The sequence below is a fragment of the Polistes dominula genome, unplaced genomic scaffold, assembly GCF_049000335.1.
Source record: "Polistes dominula isolate Pdom_NZ unplaced genomic scaffold, Pdom_raw_medaka contig_28, whole genome shotgun sequence".
NCBI classification, from domain to species: Eukaryota; Metazoa; Arthropoda; class Insecta; order Hymenoptera; family Vespidae; genus Polistes; species Polistes dominula.
Genome location: NW_028300879.1, coordinates 5,787,800 through 5,800,183, shown reverse-complemented (window position 1 = coordinate 5,800,183; position 12,384 = coordinate 5,787,800).

Below are 12,384 nucleotides of genomic sequence, written 5' to 3'. Positions count from 1 at the left end.
TGCCCTATCAGTTATCAGTCCTGCACCGTATACGCTGTATATTTTGTCAGTTGCCACTTTAGTTCTATTGCCTTGTTTCAATTCTTAAAGCATTACATGTCGAATATGCACTCTTTACTATCCATTTCAGTGGTTAAGAAAAAAGGTTAAATGTAACATTGACTGTATAAAAAAGTTAACAGAAGACTAACTGAATCCTGATCTATATAGTGATATCGAAAATCCGTTTGTTTCGGTGACTTATAGTAGGTAAATACGAAAAATAGATTCTACATAGACGCATCGGAAGTTACTTATGACTCGACCTAATATATATATATATATATATATATATATATATATATATATTGTAATTTCAATGAAGCGAAACACATGTCAACAAATTCGAACATCTTAACACCTAATTTTACATTAAAGTTGAAATATTGGAAAATGTTTCTTTCCAAAATTAATAACTTTCATTTATAATATTCTATCCACCCACCAGAGATATATATATACATACATTAATACATATACACCTACACAAATTATGTATATATATAAATTAATATACATACACCACCGAGTTGTCTTCTATCCTACCGATATGGAAACGTTCAAATCTTTATTCGGATGTTCGATCGTCGTTACGTTAAATAATGAATTAGTATATTGTGCGTTTTAATCAAATTTCCTTCTTCTTCTTCTCCTTCATCTCTTCCTCTACTTCTATTTCTTCTTCATCCTTTCGTAATTTAAATAAAAAAAAATATATAATCGATCTCAACACGATCGCTGAATAAAAATTCTATTAATATCTAATATTAATAAAAATAATAATAATAATTATTATAATAATAATAATAATAAAAGAAGTTCGTGATGTGACAAATTTATTCTCCTTTGTTGTCTGCTTTTTATTAAAAAAAAAAAAAAAAAAAAAAAAAAACAACAACAAAATAAAAACAACAAAAACTTACATTCTTTTTTATTAAAATTCTATATCAAATATACTTTCTTTACAAATTTTGAAATTCATTCCATTCGAAGTTATTTTGATAGATAAGTATATTATTTTTATTTAATATTAAAATAATAAAATTTAATATTTTTAAATTGTATTTTATTAAAATTCAATTTGATTTATTTTAATTTAATTTATAATGATTTTATTTAATTTATATTTTTTATTAAATGAAAAAGGATTTTCTTTTTTGTTTCTTTTCTATCTTTATCTGTCTTTCTCGATACATTTACGTTTGAAATCTTTTCCATTGGAAATTATGCGTTAACATTATTATCCTATATATATATATACTTAAGTATTTACGTATACACGCATTTTCACGATTTTCACGCTCTCACGAGACATCGATCCAAGGCTCTTAAAACGAAGAACGGCCATTAACAATAATAACCGAGCCGTCAAGAGCCGTTCGTTCCCGTAGGCCGTATATACAGGACGTTTCGTAATATGTGAGACCCACTTCAGGAATGGACAACGTATACAAAAACAATGAAAAAGTTCATACATAAATGGATATCCTATTCGACCAAGTTTCAAAATTAAAATCACTTTTGTGATTCATTAATCGACGATAACTAATCTTAGTAATAAGTATTCAAAATGATCATCCTTGGTTTGAATTTCTAAATGGTATTCTTTGTCTTGTAAGTATTTCTTGTTCACGTGGACAAGATCACACATTCTGTCAATTAAATTAAGTCATTTCAGTTAAATCGTTTCAATTTAAATGCTCAGTTCTCTTACTGGAAGTACTTCGTTATTTTCTATTCACTGTGCGTTTAAAGTTACAAGCGTGTAATTAGATTTTGATGTTTAAATTCATTTGAAAACAATTAGAAATTCGACACCAGAAATTCAATCATACGTACGAGAAAACTGTCAACAGATTCGATATGTGGTTGGAATTTAAAAAAAAAAACTGTGAAATTCGATGATACGTTGACTGCAAGCTTGGATACAAACCAAGGGTGGTCATTTCGAGTACCATCTATGGAAATAGACTGTTGTTGATTTTTAAAACACAAAAGTGATAGTATCTTGAATATTAAAAGGATATCTTTGTTATTATTTTTCTATCTTTTATTCACTTCTAAAGAAAGTTTCATATATTACGAAACACCCTGTATATATTTACTTACTTACTTACACGCGGTTCTACGCATTTTTCCACGCCACCTTTCACCGTAAACATGCGCGCCATCATTGAGTTTCAAATGCGCCTGAACGGCTTCTTTTTTCATTAATTTTTTTTTTTATTTATTTATTTATTTTATTTTTATTAATTTTTTTGATCGCTTTTACTCGCATCCAAGCAATTATGCGCAATTACGCTTCTTTTTCACTTACGCATTTCTCCTATTGCATAATTTCATTCAAATGATTCTCAATACAAATTTCAATTTAAAATAGAGGAAAAATTTGTCAAATGATTGACAATATTTTTCATATTTTGTCATTCTTGACAAAATATTGTTTTACTATTGCAAAATAATATTTGAATATGTCAAAAATCATTTGAACAGAAAATATCTGAATCATTGAACAACAAATATTTAACTAACTCAAATAAATGGGGAAAAATTGTACGAATTTTTCAATAAATTCATATTTCTTGTATTAAAATCTAAATTAGTCCTCGTCAACGACGTTCAACTTCAAAGTTGAAGACCTCTATTCAGGAGATTTCTTATCGCGAAAGCTTAAATCTTTTATTTCCTTCGTCAATTCTTCTTTCACTTCTTCTTCTTCTTCTTCTTCTTCCACCTACATCACGCTAAGAAAGAATTTCTTTCTCGGAATCAGAATCAGTCCAATGAAGAAAAGAAAAATTAAAAGTATGTAAAATTAAACAAGGTAAAAAAAAAAAAAATAACAACAAAAATTATTTGACACCGATCAAGCAACAAATTTTATCAACCATAAATTGATTGCAGAAAAGACAACGGTATCAAAAAATGTTCAATTTCAAATGAATTCGATTGTTTTAAGAAAAAAAATCGTACAAACATATGAATCAGTTTTTACATTTGAAATTAATAATTAAATAAATAATACACATTTAATGATGTTTAATAATAATAATAAATTACATGATTATTATGTCAAAACTTGAGTATAGTATTTAAATAGTTAGAAATAATATGAATTTGAGCAGAAGTATTCATCGTTTATTTCTGTTAGTGTGGCTACATTAAGCAGATTTATTTAACGTTACAACGATCGTATCCCGTTTTAACGTAGTCTATATTTATTAGATTTAAAACGAGGGATTAAAGCCAAAACTATCTCGTAAAATTAGAACTAGAGAACAACGAATTACAGTCATTTTCCAAGATCACGTGTTAATCAAATCATCGTACGTACTATCATTATTTTCGATTATCTTCATCAAATTAAGGAGTAAGGAAAAATAATAAATAAATACTCGCTCAGTAGTATTCAACACTTTAATCGTCAATAAAACACGTGAAAAACAAATGTAAAAAAAAGTCCAGTAAGTAAAAGGGGCGGTACGTATCGAATATACAATCCTAATTATTAAATTAAATAACATTATTTATTAAGAAACAAGATACAATCAAAATTCCAATTAACAACTAATTGACCATCTTTCAACGATTGTAATAATCATTAATAAAAATATAAAAAAGAAGAAACACAAAATCAACAAATACAATTGTACAGGTGATATGGAACAAGGAATCCTACATTGTTCATTTAAAATACTAAATAAAAAAGAAATAAAAAATTCCAATTAGCAATTAATTAATCAACTTTCAACGATTGTGTTAATTACGAATAAAGTACTATATCAAAAGTAGAAAAATAGAAAAATAAGAAATTGGTAAGACAACAAATATTAGCTTCAACTGATATCAATAACACAATCCTATATAAGAAAGAAAAAAAAGAAGAAAAAAAAAATACAAATAAAATTCCAATTAGCTATTTAAAACCGATTTTCGACGATTAATAAAGTTATAAGAAGAAAATATGAATTGGACAAAAAAGTGATGGGAGAAAATAAAACAAAAAGTGTATAAGTAAAAAGAGGTGTGGTTGGTTATCGAACGTCGATTGATTTTTCGTTGGACGAGTTTGTCTGGTGCAGCAAGCAAGAGCAACCAAGCACCACGGTCCTCGTCACAGCTACGGATATCGTGCAATGGTCCAGCGTGCGCGGCGCACATATGCGCCTATATATATGGAAGAGAGACAGAAGAGAGCGCCAAGAAGCGAGCAGAAGCGAGCAGGCTGTGAGAGCACGTCTATAAATAGGAACGCCGAGAGACCGAGATCCGAGGAGCTCTCTCTTCACCTCTCGCCACCTTCGTGATATCTCTCTCTCTCTCTCTCTTTTTCTTTTTCTCTCTCTTTCTCTCTTTGGTGTGCTCGACCACCTCTCTTACCGCCTCCCACTTCCTCCCACCTCCACCCTCCCTATCTTCCATCCCACCCGCGACACGTACTCTCTCCTTGAGAGTCCACCTTCGTGTCTTGGACATCCCTCTAGACACCGCAACGACGATGTTTCTTCTCTCTCTCTCTCTCTCTCTCATTCTCTCTGTCTATTTTTCTCTTCTACTATATAAAATAGAATTTGAAATAATTTTGCAAAAGATATTTATATATTGGAATTTATTTGGTAAGCAATCGATATTGTTAATTATAATTTAGATAAGCTTTTAATTCGCCCTAGTAGCACAAAATATTGAAAAATATTGAATACATGTGTATTTAATATTTGGTGCTATTAGGGTGACTTTATTTTTCTATTTTTTTTTTTTTTGAATAGAACATTTTATTTCGTGTTAGAAAATTTGATTTTATCTCCCATCATCTGTTGGAATTTTGAAATAATTTAAATGTATTCATTGAAATAAATTTATTCTCTCTCGTGCTATTGATATTACAAATGAAAAACTCGTTTAAGTCTAAAATCAATTTTTTTTTTTCGATTGAGAAAATTCAAATATCATTTACAAATTTGAATTTAATTCGCAAAGTTATGTACTAAATTGATCGTGAAAAGATATAATTCGTTAAGGGTTGAATATGAATAAAAGAAGACACAAAAAGAAGGAAAGGAAAAAAATCTGGCGCATAAAATCAGCGTTTGAAAAAAGGGTTTCTTTTCTTTTTCTGAACGATAGATAAGAAGAGATGTAAGATTAAATATGAAAGTGTCTATATTACATTTCCCTAGAGGAATGATTCCTTTGACTTCTTCTTCTTCTTCTTCTTCTTCTTCTTCTTCTTTCTTTTATTGAAACCCCTCTTTTTTCTTGACACACTCAGCAGTCACCCTTCAACCCCTCTTCATTAAACAATCATGAGAGAAGTAGACGAAGAGGAGTATGAAGAGAGGAGGAAAGGTACGATGTCCCCCAGCTTCATTCACAACGCAGGTCGGTACTCGAACTTTCGCATCGATCTCTCGAAGCGGCATTAAAGGACAGGAGCGAATGAAGCAGCCGGTAAAGGCAGCAGCCTGCTTGCTTGCCTGCTTGCCTGCCTGTCTGCCTGCCTGCCGGCCGGCAACCATCCAGCCAACCAACCAACCAACCAACCAACCAAGCCAGCCACACCCCAACACGATTTTAAACCTGTTGCTGCTACGTCGATCGTGGGCCAACTTTGTGCACGGGCGTGCACACTTCGCGTGTGTCACTTGTATACGCGTGTATGTACACAAAACCAACTACGAATTGATAACACATTGAAAAAAGATACACAAATAGATGAAAATACAAAAAAAAAAAAGAAATCAAACTATACAATGATAGAAAGAAATAGGCAGGTAAATAAATCAAAATTGAAAGAATAATAAATACAATAATAAAAAGATAGATAAATAAATAATGTTTGTATAAATAAACATATAATATAATATATTATTTATAATAATTATATATTATATAATATATATAATATTTAATAATTATATTTTAAATTATATATTACTATACTATATATAATATAATAATATTATATATATTTTATAAAAAAAAAAAAAAAAAAAAAAATATATATTTTTTTTATATATAATATATATATTATATTTTAATTATATAATATTATATTATTATATATAAATATATAATATAATATAGTAATATATATAATATTAATAATATTAATAATAATACTGTATTAGATATAAATTAATAATAATAATAATAAATAATAATAATTTATATATATTATATAAATATAATAATTATAATAAATAATATATTTAATATTAATAATATTAATAATAATAATGCTATATTAAATATAATATAGTATTATACTACATTATTTCTTAGTATACTATACTATATAGTATTATATATATATATATATTAGTGTAATATATCTTGTTATATATTTGGTCATTAAGTATAAAATTTCTAATTTTAAACTGAAAATAAACGAACTAATGAGACATTTCATATCTTAATGATCTAATAATATATTATTATTAATAAACATATATCATATATTAAAATCCACCTACCTATTTTTCATACTATCCTTCTCTTTTCCTCTTTCTGTCTCTCTTTATCTTGTTAGTAGTATGCTTCCGTTCAGTAACTGAACGCCACATCCCCCACCCTATCCCAACATCACCCCTTTTGGGAGGCACCTTTTGCTCTTACCTTTGACATACCCTTACCATTTCTACCTTATCTGTCGCGATCGATACGCCAGCAGCAGACGCGAAATATAACCGTACGACGTATGCAGTGTGACGTACGTACAACCGCTTCTCCCTCTTGATGTTCTTCCGATTCTACATCGACCACAAGTATGTTATAGGTATCATATATCCTATCTAAGTATATACTCCTATAACTATAGTGAAATAATAGAGATAGAATGAAAGAAATCTCTTCTGTTTAGTACTATTAATAGTTAACATTTTTTCTTTTTTTTTTCTATTAAAATTTACATTAAACCAACGCATCTGTTTGTGGTAGAATTTTGTTCATTAGAATAGAAAAATTTACGATTAAATTATTAATTGAATTGTTGAATGAAATTATTAATTTTTATATCAATTGTATTAATTTAGATAGAAAATGTATAGTTTAAAGTTAGAAAAATGAACAATGATTGAATTAATCATCGCATAATCAATTCAAGTGGTTAACAGTTGAATGATTTCTATTATCAATGTCAATCACACATTATTATTATTATTATTAATATTATCTTCACTATATTTTCATATATACCAAAATTAATTTCTCGTAAAGTTTATATTTTACGTTAAAAAAATAAAAGTTTATACTAATTGTTTAAAAAAAATAATAATAATAATTATGATTAAGAATCGTTATTATATATTTCTAAGAGTGACTTTTATAAATTATGGAAAAACAAATTAATTATTTTCGCAGTGATAATATAATATTTATACATGATTTCGTTATAAATAGCTTTAAATCTTCTGATATATTTAATTTAAATTATTTAAAGTATTTCTTTTAGTAAATATTTCTTTTTTCTACGTACTGTGTATATAACATATTATATACTATAATTAAAAAATTAAATTCATTTTATTTAAAGTTAATATTAAACATAAGTTAATAAAATTAACTTATATATATATATATTAAATTCTAGTATAAACATTAAAAAGAAATTCGTATTTAATCTTTCAAATTGATCGCTAAAGCAAATGAACGATTTCCAGGTAATTTAATTCATAGAAAGAAGAAGAAGAAAAAGAAAAAGAAGAAGAAGTAAAAGAAAATCATATTTATTTTTTAATTAAATATATTGGAGCATTACTTTCCAAGATTTAATACATTTTTCTCGTAATTCGCCTACATTCACAATCATATCTGATATTTAACGTTTTTAAATTTTCTCATTAAAAATTATTAGAACGTACTTCAAATAAAAGGAAGGAAGAAAGAGAAACGGACATTCGATTTACATGATGGATGAATTATATGAAATATTTGATGTAAATAATCGTAAATGCATTCAATAAACACGTATATTTATGCGCATACTCGTAACGTCATTATGAATACAATTTTCTATATAATCAAGGAAATATACAAAGCCTACACATTTCATTTATTCAACATAATATAAACGGACAAAAAAATATTCATACGTGAAATATATAATAATATATTCAAAAAAGGTCAGCTCTAGCAATATATAATTAAAAATAGGAACGATCGATATATAAAATTGTGTCGATAATTGACAATAGATTAAACAATAAGTAAAAAAATGAATAATTTGACTTATTTTATTATATTATCAAATAAATCATTAAATAAAAATTTGTATAATTTTTTTTTACTTAAGCCACTAATAAAATTACAATAGTATTATTACAAATAAATTCTTATAAAAAGAAAACAATAAAAAAAAAGAAAATTGTCTATTAAATTTGTATAAACAAATTAAATTACGAACGCGATTCGAAAAATTAAGAACAAAAATAAATTGGTTACAAATTTCGACAAAATCAAATTATTATATTATTATATTATTATATTATTATATTATATAATATAATATATTATATATATTCTATATATATTAATATATATATTATTATATATTATATATAATAATTATTATAATTATTAAAATTATTATATTATTATAATAATACAATAATAAAAAATATAATAATAGAAAGAAATATTAGATGGACAGATAGAGAGAGAGAGAGAGAAAATATATAGAAAAGTAGATAGAAAAATAAATAAAAAGAGAAAAAGTAATATATGTATATATATATCAATAGGATTATAGTTTCGATTTGTAAAAAAGAAAAAAGGTAAAAGAAATAATAAAAATGGACGACGATTGGAACGATAACGTCGGCTAAGTCGTAACTCAACGTCAGAGAGTGAGCGAGACAGGATACTTAGAGTGAAATATTCATTCTCTGGACTGGTCCCTTGTATATACCTACATATAAATATATACATATATACGCATACACTTATTCTCTGGACCTTTATCAATAATAGCCCGTATATTCTGACATGCCGTCGCGAATACCGTTTCGCAAGGTCGCACTATCGACAAACGTCATTCACCGGTGATACGTTTATCGCAGTACGTTTGGATTACGAGCTTCTCGTTGGTAATTTCTATATATGTCTATCTATCTATATATATATCTATGTAATATATAGGATATAATATGTACGTATATGTTAAGAAGTTAAGTCGTCGTCTACGAAGAAGTACGAAGGGCTGACATTATCCTGTACACTATTAAAGTACCTACATTTACATTTATCGTCATCGATCTTTCTACAAACTAAAAGATCAAATTATGCAAAACATCATATTTCTATTGTATAATATTTTTTTATATACTCCATTTTGTCTTAATTTCATTCAATGTTAATAAAAAGTATAATGATTCTTGTAAATGTAAAAAAGAAAAGAGATAAGAAAATATTTTGTAAAAAGGTTATCTAGTAATTGTATTAAAAAAAAAAAAGAAAAAAAATAGAACTTCAATATAAATAATCTCTAGAAATATGGTTCTAGCTAGTTTTGTTGATCTGGATAAAAATGGAGAATCGATAAATACGTTAAAGGTAAAACCTCTTGGTCGTACTTATTCCTAAAATACAAATAGAAGCTAATTCGATATAATCATTAAAGAGAGAAAAAAACGAATTAGCTGAATAATTTTATTAAAAAAAAAAGAAAATAAAAAAAGAAAGCAAAGAGTAAGGTCTCCAGGGTAAATAATCTTACGGAATATTCCAGTTCGTTCTCTCGATCAACAAGATTCGCTGTTACCTTCCTCTCTACTCCTTTATTCCGCTCTCGTAAAAAAGTACGTCAATGAGAAAAAAGAAAGAGAGAGAGAGAAAGAGAAAGAGAAAGAAAGAGAAGGAAAAAACAGATGGGGTGTGGAATAGAGTTGAGGTGTTTGTAGTAGTGGTGGTGAGGTAAAAGTCACACAGAAGCGATAGTAAAGTTGCGCTAGCTAGAGTGGGCGAGGTACGGGGTGAGCGAGAGATCGTCGAGCCAGGCAACAGCAGCATCCTCCAAAGTCCCCGCAGGGGTTAGGGTTAGGGTCACGTCACCGACGCCAAGGCGCCGCGTTACCACCACCACTATCACCATCGAGAGTATCATTTCTAGAATCACGAGCCCCACAACAACCTCTACCACCACCACCACCACCGATACACCATCACCAACGTCAGGCCAGCTACGAGCATCGACGTCGAGAAGACGAGAAGGTGGATAAAAGGGGAGAGGGAGGAAGAACAACCGAGAGGGGTTCATTGAGGAACGGCACGTGTACGTTCGCGGTCGAGGTGGGAGTCACGGTCGGTCAGGGGTAGGGACGTAGAAAAAGACGGAGAGAGAAAGAGAGAGAGAGAGAGACACGTACAACAAGGGTTGCCAGGCAGCACGCTCGAACGGGTTGCCCCTGACGACTGGTTGCGTCACTGCGGCGCTGGTGACGTCACACGACGCCACTGCCCTTGACCGGCCGGATGACACTTACACACATACTCTTTCAAACAAACACATGCGCACACCTACGTGTAAACGTAGTGGAAGAGAAAAACCGGGGAGAGCGTCCTCTCGACCCCTACAGAATCCCACGCCACCCCCACTTCACCGCAAACGACGCGTTCACCTGCGACTTTAAATCGACTTAACTGACCCTCCTCCCCCTTTACCATTGTACCCCCTTAACTCTTATTAGCCCATTTCGGCCCAACTCGATCAGTTTGAACAACGATGATGCGTCGATTACTCTTGAAAGGGAAAAAGACAGAGATAGGAATAGAGAATGTTAAAACGGGAAGCGTACGTTGGTGTTACTATTTCGAGAACTCGAGAGCCATTTACCGCTTGATATAACATTCCGCTCATTGTCTTCGTTCCGTATCGATTGTTACGCTCTACCCTTCTCTCTATCTCTCTCTCTTTCTCTCTCTCTCTCTCTCTCTCGTGTACATTGGCACACCCCACCAATGGGAATCCATTCTTGGTATATATACACACAGACACATATCATACATACATTCATACTTTCCAGTTAAAAAGAAATTCATTTATATTAAAAACATATTTGAACGATCAACTATTTTCCTTTTTCGATATTTTCTGTCAATATTTTCGATCTATCAAAATATATTTCTTTTTGATTAGACATTTTATTCATAGCACATTTACGTAACCATTGAGAATCGACCGATCGATGTCAAGCTAAACTTGGTGTTACATATATATGTATATGTGAATACATGCATGTAAGTATTACATATACATGAATACGTCATTTCTGACTTGTCGACGGGTGAATTTTTTTTTATACAAGAGACTTATTATTAGAGATTTTTGTTAACTTTAATAATGCTGGATTTTTTATAAAGCTGTTTGTGATGTGGATTATTTGTGATACGGATATTTTATAACGTTAATATTTTTACTGATATAAAAAATTATTTTTAATAATAATTAATAATATATTTTTTTTTGTGGTGCGTGTATATTTTAAGTGATAATAATACTTCTATGGTGTGAACTTGGTCATTGTGATTATTTTTATTAATAATTGTACTGCATACTTTTTATGATGTTTACTATTTGTGGTTTAGAATTTCCTTAGTGCAAATTTTATCACTGATATGATATTACTTTTAATAATTAATATAAAAGTGTATTACTATATATTTATTCATTGAAATAACTTGACATTATCTAGCACTCTTTCAACGTCATTCATTCTTTCTATCTCATGGTTTATCCTCAAGTCACGTCGTCTAAACCAAAGGGATTCCCTTGCGTGTTTTATGTACGTACTCGCTTTTAATGCGTCAAATGGTCTCTTATATCTTCTACCCTGTATTTATTACACATACATACATGTGTGCATTTGTGTTCGTGTATACTAGTAGATGTATATATATATATATATATATATATATATATATATATATACAAAGCACGTGCTACGTATATGTACATATAAATACATCTAACTTACCAGCTGACATTCGTTCGTTCATTCACTTCGTTCATCCATTCATAAAAGCTACGTAACGTAACGCGCATGCGCTTGCCTATTCGTTATCAGAATTCAATGATACGTTTGTCGATAATTTCGCGGAAATTATCTGGGGTGTTATTCATTGAATTTTACGATCATTTACCAAGAAAAATTAAAATATTTGTGAAATTGTAATATCGAAATGTTACACGTTAATAATAATACAGAAATATTATATGTAATGATTATTTATTTTATATAAATATGTTATATTTAATTAATCAGCAATTACTAGAGAGATGGAAATATTATATTAATCTTTTATTATGAAAATGGTGTAAAGTCTATTAATAATTGGAAAATAAATAATTGT